Below are 20,439 nucleotides of genomic sequence, written 5' to 3'. Positions count from 1 at the left end.
TATATTTAGAAAATCCCATCATATCATCCCAAAAACTCCTAAACGACTTCAGCAAAGTCTCAGGACACAAAATCAATGCACAAAAAGCGTAAGTGTTCCTATACGCCAACAACCGACAAGCAGAGAGCCCAATCATAAATAAACTCCCATTCACAATTGCTACAAAGAGAATAAAATACCCAGGAATACAGCTAACAGGGATGTGAAGGACCTCTTGAAGGTGAACTACAAACCACTGCCCAAGGAAATAAGAGAGTACACAAGCAAATGGAAAAACATCCCATTCTCATGGATAGGAAAAATAAATATCATTAAATGACCATATTACCTCAAGTAATTTATAGATTCAATGATATTCCCATCAAGCTACCATTGACATTCTTCACAGAATTAGAAAAAACTACTTTACATTTCATACAGAAACCCCCTCCCCGCCCCCCCCAAAAAAAGCCTGTATAGCCAAGACAATCCTAAGCAAAAAGAAAAAAGCTGGAAGCATCATGCTACCTGACTTCAAGTTATACTACAAGGCTACTGTAACCAAAACAATGTAGTACTGGTACCAAAATAGACATATAGACCAACGGAACAGAGACCTCAGAAATAATGCCACACATCTTGTTCATATGATTTACTGTAAGAGCGGCCTCAAAAGAAGGGGAGCGAAGAAAGCAGAATACAAGAGAGGAAGAGACAAGTAGAGATATGGCCTCAGCTGGAGTCTGCTTTGGTCAGACCCCATGAGAGCTCTGGAACTTTCTCTGTCCTACAGAGTTGCTCTCACCTTGAGAAAAGAAGATATACTTTTGTGCCCCTGAATTAGCAAGTCTTGTCTGCAGGAAGCCACTCCACCCCGTACCCATGGGAGTTATAATCTCTATCAAGGAAAGTTCTCCAGAGATAGGAGCTGCTGCAAGCCATTAGGGACCAACTGGTTCTCTCAGAGCCATGGGATATGGGTGCACTGGACTGGAAAGGAAAATGGGCATGGCACCACAGCATCTACTGTGGAATACCCTTCCAAGGTACTGCTGGTAAATGTCAGAGCAAGACTTCAAACCCAGGTCTGTTTGCCTTTAACACCTTATGCTCTTAGGAAAGTTGAGAGAAAGGGGGGGGGGATGGGGGGGAGACAGAGAGAGAGACAAATGTTTGTAGTTATTGCCAACGGGATGTTCTCATATATAAATGTAAAAATACAACAAAATCAATGAACTAGGAAAAGAAGAAATGAGGAAAAGAGATAAAAGTCTAGCAGGAACCAAGTGTAACCAGAATGAGGCTGGGCCTTTGGGGACACGTGTTCTGACTCTATGACCAGTTTTAGGTCAGCCTTAATGCTCGGATATCCACCAAAAATACAAGCCCAATTCCCACCTAACACTAGCAAGTAATAGTAATATCAATTTGTGCAGAAATAGAGGAGTGAGTAATATTGCACATCACACTGAGAGACTTCTGTTTTAAAAACTTTCCTTACAACTTCTCTGCCCTGGACTGAAGAGTCTTTTTCCTAGTCTGTCTAAGTTGGCCTGGCCTGCCCCACAACCACTTACTATTTTATCTCAGATTGGGAAGCAGGGCAAGGCTGATGTTTCGGGCATCTGCTGCACCAATATACTAACCAGGAGAGATAATTTAATGCTTTCAATGTGCACCAAAATTTTTTCCAAGCCTTCTGTCAGCCAGAGCAAAAAAAGGAAAATATGGTAAATTATTTAATTCTCATTTTCGCAAAGAATAAAGGAAGCTCCCTAGTTAATAATAACAGGAGGTAGTATTTCCTGACACTTAATTCTAGATTAAATTTATCATGTGGGTGTTTATATTGAGGAATCAAGTAACATGAAGGTGAATGTTCTCAAGTATTTTATAAACAATATGTCCCTTTTCTTGTTGAGTCTCTGCCAGGTTTTGGAATCAGGATGATATAGGTCTCATAAAATGATTTGGGAAGAATTCCCTCTTTTTGTATCGTTTGGAATAGTTTCAGAAGGAATGGTAGCAATTCTTCTTTGTATGTCTGGTAGAATTCGACTGTGAACCCGTCTGGACCTGGGCTTTTTTTGGGTGGTAAGCTCTTAATTGCTGCCTCAACTTCAGACCTTGTTATGGACTGTTCAGGGTTTCGGCTTCTTCCTGGTTTAGGCTTGGGAGGAGGCAAGTGTCCAGGAATTTATCCATTTCTTCCAGGTTTACTAGTTTATGTGCACAGAGCTGTTTGTAATAATCTCTGATCCTGGGGATGCACGGCTGGTTCAACATACGCAAGTCTATAAACGTAATTCACCACATAAACAGAACCAAAGACAAAAACCACATGATTATCTCAATTGATGCAGAGAAGGCCTTTGACAAAATTCAACAGCCCTTTATGCTAAAAACCCTCAATAAGCTAGGTATTGACGGAACGTATCTCAAAATAATAAAAGCTATTTATGACAAACCAACAGCCAATATCATACTGAATGGGCAAAAACTGGAAGCATTCCCTCTGAAATCTGGCACTAGACAAGGATGCCCTCTCTCACCACTCCTATTCAATATAGTACTGGAAGTTCTAGCCAGAGCAATCAGGCAAGAAAAAGAAATAAAGGGTATTCAAATAGGAAAGGAGGAAGTCAAATTGTCTCTATTTGCAGATGACATGATTGTATATCTAGAAGACCCCATTGTCTCAGCCCCAAATATCCTGAAACTGATAAGCAACTTCATCAAAGTATCAGGATACAACATCAGTGTGCAAAAATCACATGCATTCCTATACACCAATAACAGACTTAAAGAGAGCCAAATCAAGAACGAACTGCCATTTACAATTGCCACAAAGAGAATAAAACACCTAGGAATACAACTAACAAGGAACGTAAAGGACCTCTTCAAGGAGAACAAGCCACTGCTCAACGAAATAAGAGAGGACACAAACAGATGGAGAAACATTCCATGTTCATGGTTAGGAAGAATCAATATAGTGAAAATGGACATACTGCCCAAAGTAATTTACACATTCAATGCTATCCCCATCAAGCTACCAACGACCTTCTTTACAGAACTGGAAAAAACCACCTTAAACTTCATATGGAACCAAAAGAGAGCCCGCATAGCCAAGTCAATTCTAAGGAAAAAGAACAAAGCAGGAGGCATCACACTACTGGATTTCAAACTATACTACAAGCCTACAGTAATCAAAACAGCATGGTACTGGTACCAAAACAGAGATATAGACCAATGGAACAGAACAGAGGTCTCAGATGCAACACAACATATCTACAACCATCTGATCTTTGACAAACCAGACAAAAACAAGCAATGGGGAAAGGATTCCCTGTTTAATAAATGGTGTTGGGAAAACTGGCTAGCCATGTGCAGAAAGCAGAAACTGGACCCCTTCCTGACACCTTACACTAAAATTAACTCCAGAAGGATTAAAGACTTAAACATAAGACCTAACACCATAAAACCCTAGAAGAAAATCTAGGCAAAACCATTCAGGACATAGGCGTAGGCAAGGACTTCATGACCAAAACACCAAAAGCATTGACAACAAAAGCCAAAATAGACAAATGGGACCTAATCAAACTCCACAGCTTCTGCACAGCAAAAGAAACAGTCATTAGAGTGAATCAGCAACCAACCAGAATAGGAAAAAATTTTTGCAGTTTACCCATCTGACAAAGGCCTGATATCCAGAATTTACAAAGAAGTAAAACAGATTTACAAGAAAAAAACAAACAAGCCCGTTCAAAAGTGGGCAAAGGATATGAACAGATACTTTACAAAAGAAGACATACATGAGGCCAACAAACATATGAAAAAATGCTCATCATCACTGGTCATCAGAGAAATGCAAATCAAAAGTACGTTGAGATACCATCTCACGCCAGTTAGAATGGCGATCATTAAAAAATCTGGAGACAACAGATGCTGGAGAGGATGTGGAGAAATAGGAACACTTTTACACTGTTGGTGGGAGTGTAAATTAGTTCAACCATTGTGGAAGACAGTGTGGCGATTCCTCAAGGACCTAGAAATAGAAATTCCATTTGACCCAGCAATCCCATTACTGGGTATATATCCAAAGGATTACAAATCGTTCTACTATAAGGACCCGTGCACACGATTGTTCATTGCAGCACTGTTTACAATAGCAAAGACCTGGAACCAACCCAAATGCCCTTCAATGATAGACTGGACAGGGAAAATCTGGCACATATACATCATGGAATATTATGCAGCCCTAAAAAATGATGAGTTTGTGTCCTTTGTAGGGACATGGATGAACCTGGAAACCATCATTCTCAGCAAACTGACAGAAGAGCAGAAAATCAAACACCGCATGTTCTCACTCATAGGCGGGTGTTGAACAATGGACACAGGGAGGGGAGCACTACACACTGGGGTCTGTTGGGGGGAAATAAGGGAGGGATGGTGGGGGGTGGGGAGTTGGGGAGAGATAGCAAGGGGAGAGATGCCAGATGTAGGTGATGGGGAGGAGGGCAGCAAATCACACTGCCACGTGTCTACCTATGCAACAATCTTGCATGTTTTTCACATGTACCCCAAAACCTAAAATGCAATAAAATAAATAAATGGGAAAAAAAAACCAATATGTCCCTACTAATATCTTTCTTACAGCTCTATTTATTCCCTTCCTGGTCCTTATAATCCATAATGAGTGACTCTATATCTATTCATTTGTTCACTTGCCAATTGTCTTCTCCACTGGAATGTCAATTTCACAAGGGCAGAGGCTTTGTCTATGTGGCTCACCACTGCACCTCCAGCCCTCCCCTGGGGTCCAGTGGCAGGCTATTTGTTGAATAAATAAGTAAATAGATCCAGCATCATGGTGATGTAGTGTGCCAGGAGAGGATTTAGTAACCAATATTATTAGGGTCAAAATTGCCCAGCATAATAATCAAAACCTAATTTGTGATGGAGAGTATTTCTAACCAGTAACTGATATTACTCAAACTTTAGGGTTAAAAATTACGTTATATAGCACATAATATGAATGTATACATGATATGCAAAGGAGAATGCTTGACCAAGTAAACAAATATTGCCTTTTGTGTTGTTTTAGATTTGCTTTCCCCATTTTCCTGACTTGATGGTTTTACTCAGTGTTCCATATACTGCACAGGCACTGCCATGGATAAAGGAACAGTGCTACAGAAAGGCTGAAATGTAATCCAGGCCCATCTTTTCAAATATCATAAACCTGTATTTCAAGTTTATATTTGGCCATAGTATTTGGTTATGGATTAAGCCTCATCAAAAGTAAATTTCAAAAAGGTTTCTGAAGAAGTTTCTATGATTGCTTTAGATTTTAAATATTTCTAATCTTTGGGTAAACACTTAATACCCACCTACTATCACAATAAATCCTTTCTATGATAGGTCATAAGTAATATTCTACACAACTGAAATTTATGGAAAATACTGTTGACATATCCTCTTATCTGCGAGTTTGACATTACTGGGTAAATAATCCTGAGAAGTTTTTTGATAATGTACCACGATATAGTCCTGCCTTAGAAATCACAAAGTGTTTTCAAAATTCTGTTTGCAGGGGAAACAAGGCATGGTAATTAGGACCGTGATTTAAGCAATAACAATAACAAACTGACCATAGAGAGATTTTTAAAAGGCACCTCTTCCACTAGAAATTGTTTTTAAGGAATAAAAATATTTACTGGTTAGCTTTTCCTACTAGATATTTTATGACATTGAAATTACTAGATTTGTTATAAAAAAATCTTGCGTAGTTCCCAAAAGACTTGGCAGGCCTCAGGCTTCTGAAACATAATGATTAGCAATTACTGTTATTTAACAAAATCAAGGTCATTGAGTATTTATAAATAAGGTTTAACAGTAGCTTTTAAGTGGTTCATTTGGTAATTTCCTTTGGCAAGAAAACTGGAAAACTGACGTTTTCCATTAATGAAAATTTCAAGCAATGTCAGAAGATCAAACCAATAAATAGGGGTCCAATTTCTCATCGTACGTACATGTTTATGGTGCTGCCAAGACATATGGAGGCTTCTGCTGCCTCAGACTAAAAGGATGGCTACATCTACAAAGCCCTGTTCAACTCTGTCACCAACTCTATTAAGTTGACTTGGATAAACTTACCCACCTCCTACTCTCTGTAGAGCCCATTACTGCCTTCCTGTTGGGTGTATCTTGATACTAAGTAGCACTCTAACTTTGCACTGTCTGCCATTTTGTCAAACACTTTACATGTATTTGAATGATCTTGGAAATCATTAATAAGATAGGTTTGTCTTTAATTTACAGTTGAGGAAATTGAGGCATATTACAGTTTACTGTAGTCATGTGTTTGCAGGTCCACTTCCTCTTTTAGTACTTTGAGTTCTTTAAAACTATGTTTGGTTTTGTGTGTATGTGTTCTTCAATCCAATATGTTCACTTTCATTTAACCTATTTACGTTTCCTGAGTTCCTCCCATGTGCCTAAGGCCTCCCCAGAGACTGGCATACAGTGGGCCCTCCATAAACATCTGCTGATATGTGCTAACCTCCAGTGTTAAATTGGCTGTTAGCTTATGTCTTACACATAACATATGTTCCTGCAATTGGAAGAAATTTGTTAGATAAAATTGTCTTTTCAGGAACTTGGCAGTGTTTCCAATCCAGCAGCCAGGCTAACAATGAAAATGACTCAAAACATCTCGAAGACTCACAGCTGAGAGATTCTGCACCAGGACCCTAACAATATGAAAGGGAGTAATGGTCTTCCAAAGTACCAGGCTATGCAGAAGGCAGCTATTATTTTGACAGAGCCAGATTTTGATGACCTCCCCATATTTGCTATATAATGGAAACTAAGTGCTAAAATACAACTCAAAAAGGTGAAGAATGCAAGGAGGGAAACAATTAATAGATATAAAATAACAGAAGTATTAGTATTTTTAAAAAACATAAAAAGAGCCCAGACAGCAGAGATCTAAGACACAGACCTAAATACAGAAAGAAAGGCAGATGTAACAGGGAAGAACACAACCCAGATAAGGAAGTCCACTGTACCTGCCAATGTTTTTTTGTGTGAAATTAACAAACTAAATTGGCCTCAAAGAGTCTCTTTTCATTTATCTTCAACTCTGGGCCAATTTCAAATGCATATACTAGTTCTGATTATGTTTGGTAAAGGCAAAAGGTTTCTCTGGAGCCAGAAAAGTCATATGCCATATATCAAGCTTTAACCTAAAGCAAAATTCCATGACACTTATAGATGTTATTTTAATTGTGGTAAAATATATAATGTATAGTCCTGTGACATGAAGGACATTTACATTGTTACACGTCCATCACCACCACCCATCTCTGTAATTTCTCTTCATCTTGTAAAACTAAACTCTATACCCATTAAATAATAACTCCCCAATTCCCACTTCCTCCCAGCCCCTGGCAACTACCATCCTACTTTCTGTCTTTATGATTTTTGATTACTCTAGGCACTTATAGATATATATATATTTCTAAATGTAAGAAAATAAAAGTGGGTGCCTCAACATACACTGATCAGATGTGAAACATGTCTTAAATATGCATTGTTTAAATAGATAAGGTAACTGAAAATCCAGCCAGGACAAGGTAACTAGAGCAACAATGAGTATCATATAGAGCAATGAGCCTTTTGATTCAGAGGGATATATGATATGGAGTGAGAGGAGGCACCAGATCCCTCTGGTCTTTGCAGACATTTTCAGGCTTTTGGGTCTGACTCTGAGTGATAGAGGAGGCCTTTGGAGGATTCTGAACCAAGAAGAACATTGTATTATATGTTCTCTTAGCATCTGTGGTGGATGCTGATGGTGCTTCACTCAGAGCGCCTTAAACTTGATGCACTCAGTTTCTCTGTTGCTGTCCCCTTCTTTTGAAAACTGCCTTTGGTCTTATGGGAGTTCCTCTGCCCAAGGGCCATGCCCACCGCTGGTTAACTCTGGTTAATGCCTGGTTTGCATGGGGGAACAGCTATGAAAGGCCAGCCACTTGTCTTAAGGTGGGACAACTCTGTGGCGCAATTCATGCTCCCGAGCTCCCAAGGAGCCAGGCTTAAGCCCCATTCATCTGAGACCACACGCTTCCCCTGCCTCAGATTTGGACACTCCCCTTCCCCTGGAGAGCATTCTTACAAGAGATCACATTTACCCGAACCCCTGTCTCAGGCTTTGCTTTTAGAGAACCCAACCTAGGCAGCATTATGATCTTTCTCCTTCAAACCCTGTGTTACAGGTGTAATTTTACACAGATTTCTGTGATTCTTTGACTAATTTCTGCCTCCCCGTTGGCATGCGAGCTCCTGTGCTCACCTTTGCTTCCTGAACACCAACCAGTGAATGATTTAAAACAGATCTTATAAAAGTCTTTTCCATACTACCTTTATTTTTCATTACAAAAGCATCATGTTCATGCTGTATAAAGGTGACAAAGTATTTATGTGATGGTTGCATTTATTTGAAAATATAATCAATTGCCAATTTACTTGCCATTTTAAAATTACCTATTAAATGCCGTGAAATCAAATGTCGCCTGCATCTCACGGTGAATGCATAAAAAAAGGTGGTTCCTTTGACCACATCTGCCAAGTAAGCTGCTTAGCTTTAATTACCAAACACGGAATATCCTAAGAGGGAAAAAGTCATTAATAATATAGTTTGAAAACTAAGCATGGTGGCATGTGTGTGTATATCCCAGCTATTCAGTAGGCTGAGGATGATTGCTTGAGTCCAGGAGTTCAAACAAATCCAGCCTGAGCAACAGCAAGACTCCATCTCAAAAAAAAAAAAAAAATCTGGGTTGGTACTTCACAGAGCTCTGCTGAATGAAAAACTTCAGAACTTAGGCATTCCACAGCTATGAGTTTTTCATTTTCATTCGAGAGTCAACACTATTGTACAATGAAGCCATCAGCATTTCTACAGATGGACTTCTCCACCTTCTATGCAATTTCCTCTTATTTTATACCATTTTTCAAAAGTGGGGGTAATAAGCAAATCTTGCATCAAATATCATGTTGAAAGTGAAAAAAATGCTACAAGTTAGAAGATAAAGGAGACTGAAGACGTAAGTGATATATTCTGGTGACAGTTTTTTAAAAAAATTATAAAGTCCAGTAAAATACACAGATAAACTGTGAAGCACTTTACTTGCAAACAAATGTCTTTAACAAGATCATGGAGGTACCCATCTAAAGATTAGGGCACTAAACCCAAATTTAGTTATGTGACAAAGGCTGAAGAATGAATTGACTTCTTGATGGTCTCTAAGAAGTCTCACTCCCAATCAGCACATGGTCAGGCTTGTGCCAAATTTCTGGGAATACTATTATGTCAACACAAACATATGGCATTGAGGAATTATAATCCTAGGAGGAACACAGAGTCCACAATTATTTTTACAATGTAAGAGAGACAGGATGCATTTAATCAGGGAGCGGCTGTATAACTCACTTTGCACAGCCTCAAGATCACCTAATGACAGGCAGACAAGAGAGACTGCTATGGGAGACACCAGCCACACTCTACTGGCCACACTCCACCAGGTAGATGGCTCATGTCCACAGTGCTCATCACCCGCTGGCAATCTTATTGTCTCAAACTGAGATGCTACTTGTTCAGTAACTTTATCCAAGCAAAATAAAACCTCCAGTGTAACATGAGTCTGCTATATGTGAATGCAATGAATACAGATTGTCTAAGTTTCTCTTGAGTACTAGTATAGCCATTGCTAATTTCTAGCAATGCACTGTATGCCACGCCAGTCTCAATGCAAGGGCATCAGTTAAGACTGGTCCTCATCAGTAGCAACATGGCAATATGTCTGGGTCTAGAACCACACTAGATGGACTAAAGTTTGCAGTTCTTTTTTTTTTTTTTTTTTTTTTACACTTTAAGTTCTGGGGTACATGTGCAGATCATGCAGGATTTTGTTACAAAGGTATACACATGCCGTGGTGGTTTGCTGCATCCATCCCCCCATCACCTACATTAGGTATTTCTCTTACTGTTATCCCTCCCCAATCTCCCCACACTTGTAGTATCGTTTGAAGGCAGGTAGCATAATGCCTGCAATTTTGTTCTTTTTGCTTAGGATTGTCTTGGCTCTGTGGGCTCATTTTTGGTTCTATAGGAAGTTTAAGGTGGTTTTTTCCAGCTCTGTGAAGAAGGTCACTGGTAGCTTGATGTGGATAGTGTTGAATCTATAAATTACTTTGGGTAGCATGGCCATTTTCATGACATTGATTCTTCCTAACTATGAGCATGGAATGTTTTTCCATTTGTTTCTGTCCTCTCTTATTTCCTTGAGCACCGGTTTGTAGTTCTCCTTAAAGTCCTTCATGTCTTTTGTTAGTTGTATTCCTAGGTATTTTATCTAACTACACAGCGAATTCATATATCAGGGTCCCGTTGAGATGAGGTTGAAAAGACTTTTTTTGTTAATAAATGGAGGTTATTTGTATGGATATGTGACAACAGTTACCCTAATCATGAAGTCAGACATATATAATAGGGGCTCCACAGACATTGAATGATTTCTTGAATAAAGCTGAACCTTAATATGCAAGGTGGTGAACAGCACTGACCATCTGGGGAAAAGGAGAGAAATATTTTTATATGAGGGGCCTGGAAGGTTGGGTCTGAGGAAATTACAAAGGAGGAAGGCAGAAGGTACATAGAAGAATAAATGTTGACCTAGAAATTAAATAGCCTCAAGGTTTATGGATTTGACTCTATTTGCTCCTTGTTTGTTCTGCCCTCTCAAGTTTTATGCGGATCTCCATTTCACAACACTAGCTTCCACCCAATTGTGTTTAACCCAAAGTTACCATGCCAAGCACTTTTACTAGAGACAGTACATCTGTCATGTGGAGGTGGATGTCAAAAGCAGTCAGAGTGAGTCTTGCTCTGGCTATGCAGGCACACTAAACAAGCATCAGAGAATACACAGGTCATGTCAACAAGAACATCCTTTACCAAAGGCGGTAACAATCCCATTGTCAACTGGGGGGCATCTGACTTTCCTGTCAGTTTCTGGAAGCTGATTCAGGTGAATCCTCCCCATTTTCTCCCAAGAAATCTGCTCTGAGTGTGCTGACTCAGACTGAGCCTGGACTGAGGACTTGCCCCCTCTCATTCCCTCCTAGGCTTCAGCATGGATTCCCCCTTAATGCACACCTCTTCTCTCACTTCTATAGTGTTTTCTTTGGAGGTATTTCCTAGTAGATAATGTGAGGAGGAAAGTGAGCAGTTTTACTTACTTATTATCACCTTTTTTGGAAAAACTATTTTATGATTACAGGAAATTTAGAATATAAAGTGCAAAAGAGGAAACAAAAACACAGAATTATTTTTAATGTCCCCATGTCAAAAAATACTGAGAGTAAATATTCAAATAAAAAATGTCAAAATAACAGATATAGCACTGAAGTTTTATACTTCTTAGGGTAAATGTATTTCCCTAGTTTGTGCAGCATAATCTTGAGTCATAAAAGGCAATATTATTTTTAAAAGTAAATTTAGAATCATAGCAAAGTTTAGTTCCACGTTAAAATTATTTCATGTCACAGATACTTTAAAATCATATCCCTCTGCTGATATGGTGCTATTTTCACCCAAAAACAAAATTAAATTAATATGCAAATAATTGCATTCTGGGAAAGACAGAGGTACTAATCACAATCACATTGTCAGTGCATTCTGAAAAAGAACTAAACTACCAGAAATTACTACCTCAGAGGAGAAACTAGTGTTGTTAATAATTATTCCCATTGAAAGAGAAAAATCCAGGGTGAATATCTGTATTTATTCCAAATTGTCTTTGTGAGTCATTAAACCTTGCTCATGTGAATAAAAGATATTATAAAAAGTAATTGAAGTTTAACATGTTGCCAACATTTTGTAGCTAATAGTCATGGAAATACAGACACCTGATACTGTGTTTTAAGGTGATTAATGCTTAGGAATAGCAAAGACCTGCAAGTGTCAATTATATTTTTACTGGCATTTTATTGCTCAGGAAGGTTGTAAATGCCAATTCTGCTTTACTCTAGGAAGTAGAAATCATACATTTATTAGAATTCCTTAATTGGATTTATGATCAACAGATGGCATATGAATCATTCATAGGTATAATATGATAAACTGTAGCAAAACCTCCGACCTGGTTTTATTCACAGCTAGGAGTCTCATCCACGAAGACAGAACAGAGTGCTTGTCATAAGGAATAAATAAGAATTTCATTCAAAAACATCTAAAGATTAGAGCATTAAACTCAAATTTAATTATGTGACCAAGGCTGAAGAATGAAGTAATTTCTTGGTGATCTCTAAGAAGTACTGTTCCCAGTTGGCAGATGGTCAGCCTTATGCTAAATCAGTGCGCCACTGCTGGTGTTCCCAGGACCTTGAAGGTACAGATTTCTTTTGTGCAAGGACAACAGATACCTTTTGAACCTTCTCCAAGATAAATTTTTAAAATGTTTCCATCTGGCTTTCTATGTGACTTACGATCTAAATTGTACTTATAAGTAAAGCACAGTAATCTAGACTATTAATATACACACTATTATTTATACTATTTTAACTGTGAGAGGCCATAATATGCCACCTCCAAATACACGTTTTTGACAGGATTGTTGAGCTAAAGTCAAGAAAGAAGCAGAAATATGAGAGCTCTCTGCCCTCCCTCTATTTGTCTAAAATCAGGACATAAATTTACAAAGAAATAATATATTCCGTCTCCCCTTTTTACCAGGAAGAACAAAAGCTAATCACTGAAAACAACTTTAGACCTTTATGGGCCTGGAGATGGCACCAGAGGAATCTACAATAACAAGCTTTACTAACTAGCCTTTGTTTACCTTCCCACAAGTTGCTGGCTCTGGGGACTCAAAGTCCATTTCCTTTGTTTTGTCACTTCTCCAAAAATTTACTGTTCTTTGTTGAAGATGTTATATAAAGTGGAATTCAGAGTAACCTCTTTGATAATTACTCCTTCTCTAGATATCTCCCATGTATATAGGAAATATACACATTAGTAAACTTCTGTTTTTCTCTTGTTAATCTGCTTTTTGTTGTTGTTGCTATTGTTACAAGGGTCTGTTTCAACTAAGAACATATGAGGGTTAAGCAAAAAATTACTTTTTCCCCTATGATATCTATAAATCCTCTTTTGTAATCCTAAATACCATAGAGAAAAGAAATTACAGATGTAGACACAATTACTAAATCACAATGTTATTATCTGCCTAATACAGTTTTTATGAAATTGCATTGTAGTAATTATGAAGTCAGACAATGTGCATTAGTCTCAGTTTCCCCCCCCCCCAATCTCAAATCTTTTGGCCATTTTATCTGACATGAAATTCTCCACCATGAGGTAGGAAGGAAATTCAAACTGGGATAGTTTACTAATTTTATTTTTATCTCTGGCAAATAAATAGGAAAAAGTAGAAATGTATGATCAGTAGGAGCATTGAGAGGAAATGGGGGTTTTGTCTTATGATCAGAGTTTAGGTTAACACATATACCTATGTAAGATGCTACAGTTATTCTAACACAGTTCAAAATGTTTCTTGAATCTCTTACCTCTTTCCTGCTGTCAAATGAACTTCATATCTATTTTATGAATTAGTTGAGGTAACAACAGTGGTGACAATTATAACAGTAGCAGCTATTATACTGAATACTATCTATTACATATTTTTTAATTTAGTCTCTGTGGAGACTGTCAAAAACTGCCAATGCCAACTATATTGCAAGTCGTCACAGAGGGGTACTGGGAAAAGTTTCATTTAGCAGTAATTGTGCCTCAGATAAACCTCATTGGCTACAACAATTGCCACTTTGCAAAGCTCCATTTATTGTTAAGAGAAATGAATGCACACAAACTAGGAAACCTAAAAGAGACAGATGAATTATTGGACACATACACTCTCCAAAGATTGAGCCAGGAAGAAACTGATTCCCTGAACAGACTAACAACAAGCTCCAAAATTGGATCCGTAATAAATAGCCTACCAACCAAAAAGAAGCCTGGGATCTGATGGATTCACAGCCAAATTCTACCAGATGTACAAAGAAGAGTTGGTATCATTCCTACAGAAACCATTCCAAAAAATTGAGGAGGGACTCCTCCCCAACTCATTCTATTAGGCCAGCATCATCTTGATACCAAAACCTGACAGAGACACAACAGAAAAGGAAGACTTCAGGCCAATGTCTTTGATAAACATTGATTCAAAAATCCTCAACAAAATACTTGCAAACGGAATCCAGCAGCACAACAAAAAACTAATCCACCATGATCGTGTAGGCTTCATCCACAAGGCGCAAGGTTGGTTTAACATATGCAAATCAATAAATGTGATTCATCACATAAACAGAACTAAAGACAGAACCACGTGCTTATCTCAATAGACACATAAAGCCTTTCAATAAAATTCAATACCCCTTCATGTTAAAAACTCTCAATAAACCACTTATTGAAGGAATATACCTCAAAATAATAAGAGCCATCTATGACAACCCACAGACAACATTATACTGACTGGGCAAAAGCTGGAAGCATTTCCCTTGAAAAGTAGCACATGCCAAGGATGCCCTCTCTCACCACTCCTATTCAGCACAGTATTGGAAGTCCTAGCAAGAGTGATCAGGGAGGAGTAAGAAATAAAGGGCATCCAAATAGGAAGAGGAGGTCAAACTATCTGTTTGCAGACAACATGATTTTATATCTAGAAAATGCCATGGTCTCAGCCCCAAAACTCCTCCAGCTGATAAACAACTTCAGCAAAGTTGCAGGATACCAAATCAATGTTCAAAAATCACTAGCATTCCTATACACCAGCAATAGAACCAAGAGCCAAATCAGAAAGGCAAGCTCATTTACAACTGCCACACAAAGAATAAAACACCTAGGAACACAGCTAACCAGGAAGGTGAAAGATCTCTACAATGAGCATTACAAAACACTGCTAAAAGAAATCAGAGAAGATGCAAACTAATGGAAAAACATCCCATGTTCATGGATAGGGAAGAATCAATATCATTAATATGGTTATACTGCCCAAAGCAATTTACAGATTCAATGCTATTCCCATCAAACTATCAATGACATTCTTCACAGAACTAGAAAACAACTATTTAAAAATTCATATGGAACCAAAAAAAGTGCTTGAATAGCCAAGGCAATCCTAGGCAAAATGAACAAAGCTGGAGGTATCATGTTATTCAACTTCAAACTATACTACAAGGCTTCAGTAACCAAAACAGCATGGTACTGAAACAAAAAACAGGTACACAGAACAATGAAACAGAATAGAGAGCCCAGAAATAAGGCTGTACACCTACGATCATCTGATCTTCAAGAAAGCTGACAAAAACAAGCTATGGATAAAAGACTGTCTATTCAATAAATGGTGCTGGAATAACTGGCTAGCCACATGCAGAAGATTGAAGGTGGACCCCTTCCTTACACCATATGCAAAAATCAACTCAAGATGGATTAAAGGCTTAAATGTGGCCAGGCATAGTGGCTCACACCTGTATTCCCAGTACTTTGGGAGGCTGAGGCTGGTGGATCACTTGAGGCCAAGAGTTTGAGCCTGGCCAACACAGTGAAACCCCATCTTTACAAAAAAAAAATTAGTCTGGTGTGGTGACACATGCCTGTAGTCCCAGCTACTTGGGAGGTTGAGGCATGACAATTACTTGAGACCAGGAGGTGGAGGTTGAAGTAAGCTGAGATCATGCCACTGAATCTCAAATAATAATAATAATAATAATGAAGAGTTAAATAGCTAAATGTGAAACCCAAAAGCATAAAAACCCTGGAAGATAACCTAGGCAATACCATCCTGGACATAGGAATGGGCAAAGGTTTCATGGCAAAGACACCAAAAAAAATTGCAACAAAAGCAAAAATCGTGTGTGATCTAATTAAACTTAAGAGCTTCTGCACAGAAAAAGAACTGTCAACAGAGTAAACACAACCTACAGAATGGGAGAAAATTTGCAAACTATGCATCTGACAAAGGTTTAATGGCCAGCATTTACAAGGAACTTAAACACATTTACAAGAGAAAAACAAATAAACCCATTTAAAAAGTGGGCAGAAGACATGAGCAGACACTTTTCAAAAGAAGACATACAGGTGGCCAACAAGTGTATGATAAAAAGCTCACTATCACTGATCATTAGAGAGATGCAAATCAAAACCACAATGAAATACCATCTCACACCAATCAGAAATGCTATTATTAAAAAGTCAAATATTAACAGATGCTGGCAAGGTTGCAGAGAAATGGGAGTTATACACTGTTAGTGGGAGTGTAAATTAGTTCAACCATCGTGGAAAGCAGTATGTTAATATCTCAAAGAGCTAAAAGCAGAACTACCATTCAACCCAGCAATCTCATTACTTGGGTATATACCCAGAGGAATATAAATCATTCTACCATAAAGACACACATGCAAATATTTATTGCAGCATTATTCACAATAGCAAAGACTTCAATCCACCTAAATGCCCATCAGTGACAGACTGGATAAAGAAAATGTGGTACATATATATCATGAAATACTATGCAGCCATAAACATGAATAAGATCCTGCCTTTTGCATGGATGGAGCTGGAGGCCATTATCTTTAGCAAACTAATGCAAGAACAGAAAACCAAATGCCACATGTTCTCACTGATGAATGGGAGCTAAGCGATAAGAACTTTTGAACACAAAGAAAGAAACAACACACACTGGGGTCTACTTGAGTGGGGAGGATCAGAGGAGGGAGAAGAGCAAAAAGATAACTATTGGGTACTGGGCTTAATACCTGCATGACGAAACAATCTCTACAACAATTCCCTGTGACAAACCTTCACATATGTGTGAAACCTAAAATAAAAGTTTAAACAAAGAGTAATTTACATTTACATGTACTATCTGCCCCTAAATAACCCAGCCAGATAACTATGATTACATTATTGTAAGGTGAGAAAACTGAGACTCAGAGAAATGACATAGCTTATTCAGGTTCACATGCTTGGAGCTGCTGTATAATGTGAGTGGAGGGCCTCCTATCTTTTGTGTGCCCCTCTGGACCCACTCACCATTGTGGCCTCAGATGGCTGATTTTGAGAGATCACATTGGTGGACCATTGGCCCTCTGATATTCTGTGGGTTCAGCCATTTGGAAACCCTGGCAGGTGATTACAGGGAGAGAGTGAGGTGGATTTTCAGAATCAGAGTACTGTATTTCTTCTTCTTTGGTTGCCTCTCCAGAGTACTAATTACATTGCTTCAGCAAAGGTCATAGCACCTATGAGGGTAGTTCTCAGTCCTAGACTTCCTCTTTATGCTTTCAGTAATCTCTCCCTTCCTACCCCCCAAGACTGAGGATGATAATGGCTATAGAGTACTACACTATCATTTGGGGGTTCTCAGAAGCTGGCCCACATCTTTTTAAACAAAACTTTTGGTTAAACCCCCGTCACCTTATTGGGTGTACTATTTCTTGCTGGTACACTAACTGCCATCTATGCTATTCACTATGACATGCTCTGAGTATATATAATCTGTGCTTTTAAGAAGCTTTTATCCTTGAAGTTGGAGCAGAGGCAAGAAAATATAGTGGTCATTTAGTTTTCAGATGTGTATTATCTGTGACCTGTTTTCTGGTAACCATTGGAGAACCTCTTTTTTAATATCTTCAGTATTCTTGGTAAAACTCAGGGTGCCATCCCTTGGCTTCCAAAACTTCTGGGCTTAAGCCTGGCTGCTTCTGATCATTATTTGAAAACAGACACACTCTAAACAGCCAAGGAAATCCCTCTCCACTTATTGGACAGAGCCCTTCAGAAAGCCTAGATCTGAGAAGCAAGAGAGAAGACCAAACAGGCTGGGGTGTACTTACCTTGAGATCTTAGAATAGCCAACTGTCTGCCTTAGCTATGGGGACAGAATCTCACGGGCAGCTGCCTACATCATCTTGCTCATGCCCTTTCCCTCGCCCAACATTTGAGGCACTTGAACATTCGCTTTCACAATGTGTATTTCATCGCAACCACAAAAGGAACAACTAGTTTCAACTGATATCAAACATATACAATTATGCATAAATCTATATTATTTTGCTAAATTTGAAATGTTTGCATTTAAATTTTGTGATTGTCAATTTTATGTGTGAACTTGGCCAGGTACTCATTAATCTAGGTGTGCCTGTGAAGCTATTTTGTGGGTATGACTAAAACCAAAAATCAGTTGATTTTTAAGTAAGAAGACTTATCCTGGATAATCTGAACAAGCCTGATTAAGTCAGTGGAAGTTCATGCCTGAGGGTTCCAATCTACCCTTCCTGACGACCTGCCTCATGGATTATGGCCAAGCCTAGTCAGTCTCCAAAATTACATAAGCCAATTCCTTGCAATAAATCTCCTAATACATATCTCCTACAGGCTCTCTGTTTGACACTGACCAATAAAAATATCTACTAGGAAGATCAAAGAGTTGAGATTTTAAATATATTCTTAATTGCGATAATTAAGTAAAAAATAAAGCTGTACTGACTCAGGAGTGGAAATGACACAGCAAATCATTAAGGAGCTCCAAATAGGAAGAATGTAGGGTTTAAATTGAGAAAAATCACACTTAGTTCTACAAAATGGTTTACTTTTTCCTTTAATGCAATTCAGAGTTATACTGCTACCAGAAAATGGTCTTAAGGAACGTATATAAAATCATCCAAATCAGTATACTTGGAGGCTTTGGGGATCTACAGATAGGTACATAAAGAAGGTAAAATCCAATTGGGTCATAATATTAATCAACTTAATATGTAACATGTTCAGTTAGAAAATTCACAGAAAGACATGGAGAAAAAATTATAAAGAATTATTACTGCTCTATACTTGCACATTAAATACTTTATCAAACTATTACTCAATACTTGTCCCTCTTCCTTTCACAACTAGAAAATGTCTGTATCAAAATGACCCAAGATATTTATACTTCCAATGATTTTCCGAGCAGTTATAATGATCAGATGAATACACATATTAAATGAAGATTATAAGAAAAAAAGCATCTTCAAAAATTGTCATGGCACATAAATCATGAAATTCTACTGCAGTATTCTCCAAAGCAGTATATAATTCCAAGTTCTTCTTCAAAAGTTCATGACAATTTTGTGAAGGGCCAAAAGCTCTTCTAAATGATGTTTTTGCTTGCAGCCTGATCCTGAAGCAAGAATTTTATAAACAACACTGCAGCCAGACCTCAGACTGATTCTGCAACGAGTTTACCATCAAAACAAGACTATGTCATTAACAAAAATCAACTTGCACCCAGTTTTGAAAGAGAAGAATCAAGACCTTGGATAGGTGTTAAGAATTTATCCATAGTAACCTAATAACGAACAGAAAAGGCTGGTAGAGAGCAGAGAAATGATTTCTTCTCACGTTCAGGCTCTAATAACTAACACAATTGTGAGGAGCCCCATGCTGCCACCTCTTTATCAATGGTCCACTGCACAATGTCTTATTGTCTCCAGGTTTGAAACTCATGCCAGCAATTCTTTACCTGCTATAGTATCAGGCATACTACTTAAAATTCTTCATGCTGCTTATAATACTTCGGAAATAGTAGAAAGCAAAGTTTTTTCTGAAGTGAAACAAAATAGAATCCACTTTGCTCATAATAGTAATTAAGAGCTAAAAATTAAAGAAAAGAAAGTTAAAGAAGATGAAAATGAATATTTTCCCATTTTAAATGCATCAGGTGACATTCTTGGGTGAAATGTCAGGCACTAAAAGAAGAAAGGAATTTAAATGTACAGCTAAAGAAGAAATCTAAAATATTAAGTCACTCAGCACCACATACTGCCCCAGAAAGTATACAGAAAATAGAAGACAGTGAACTATTTTAGTACTGAGTTTTAAAATTAAGAATAAAAATGTAATTGCCTAGACACAATCCTTCGAGACTACTCTCAAATATAAACTTAGCTGATCTTAGCAAACGTAGATTTCTAATATATAATATCAATATGTCACTACATTAGTAAAATAAGCTGCAAAAATGAGATGAGAGGAATCACATGAAAAAATATCGCTTTTACTTTTAATACAGATATATGATTATTAGAAATATAAATATACACATGTTCACATATACATAACTATTGTCAACTTTGGATATGTAGAATATCAAACTTCTAGTATCTTTAATTCAAGGACTAATCTTTATGTTTTTACTGTGATCATGTTTTTATGTTTAAATGCCAACATACAAGATAGTGCTTAAGGAGCAGGGGGGCATCCCTGTATTTGCATATGAATTCACAAGTTCCAAAGTAAGTCACGTATTTCATTCACCTCTGCATCAATAGCATCTTGTACACTATAGGACATGCAATATAACA

At 37.9% G+C, this 20,439-nt stretch overlaps 1 protein-coding gene and 1 non-coding gene across 5 annotated transcripts in view; both read right to left on the bottom strand.

The window, feature by feature from the left end:
• MYRIP (myosin VIIA and Rab interacting protein) overlaps positions 1 to 20,439 on the bottom strand; it is a 425,307-nt gene that overhangs the window by 265,477 nt on the left and 139,391 nt on the right. The window lies entirely within an intron of this gene.
• On the bottom strand, positions 13,739 to 13,879 carry LOC116545139. The gene has a single exon (XR_004266205.1). It is a non-coding gene; the product is annotated as a U4 spliceosomal RNA (small nuclear RNA).

This window comes from Sapajus apella, unplaced genomic scaffold (genome assembly GCF_009761245.1).
Source record: "Sapajus apella isolate SASKATOON/1434 unplaced genomic scaffold, GSC_monkey_1.0 scaffold4, whole genome shotgun sequence".
Classification (NCBI taxonomy): Eukaryota; Metazoa; Chordata; class Mammalia; order Primates; family Cebidae; genus Sapajus; species Sapajus apella.
This window is presented reverse-complemented; position numbering and strand designations above follow the sequence as displayed.